Source organism: Mesitornis unicolor, unplaced genomic scaffold (assembly GCF_000695765.1).
Source record: "Mesitornis unicolor isolate BGI_N332 unplaced genomic scaffold, ASM69576v1 scaffold45963, whole genome shotgun sequence".
NCBI lineage: Eukaryota > Metazoa > Chordata > Aves > Mesitornithiformes > Mesitornithidae > Mesitornis > Mesitornis unicolor.
In genome coordinates, this window is record NW_010176221.1 from 2,101 (window position 1) to 2,522 (window position 422).

Sequence of the window (422 nt, forward strand, 5' to 3'; positions counted from 1 at the left end):
CTACCCCTCCACTCCTCTCCATCAATCGCATCACAAGCGATGAGTAACAAATAAGCTTTTCTATCCCTGCTTACAGGGTTGTGCCACCTCCCTTTCCTATGTATAAATACACATATTTAAAAAAAATCTTTTTGATCGTTTTTAGAAAAACAACCACTGCCGCCGATTTTTTATTATTGTTGTTATTTTTATTATCCTTTGTACATCTGCGGGGATTCAAGGATCGGGAACGCTTCGCCTGCCCGGAGGAGAAGACCTTTTGCAAATTTTCTGATTTTTGAAATCCTCCTACTGCCGAAGTCGGACAGCCGAAGTAACAGCGAGGGGACTGCAAGCACGGCAAGCGCTTGCTGAAACACTGCCGAAGCTGCTCCCCCTCACACACCACCTCCTCCTCCGGCCCCCTCTGATTGCTCCCTCCC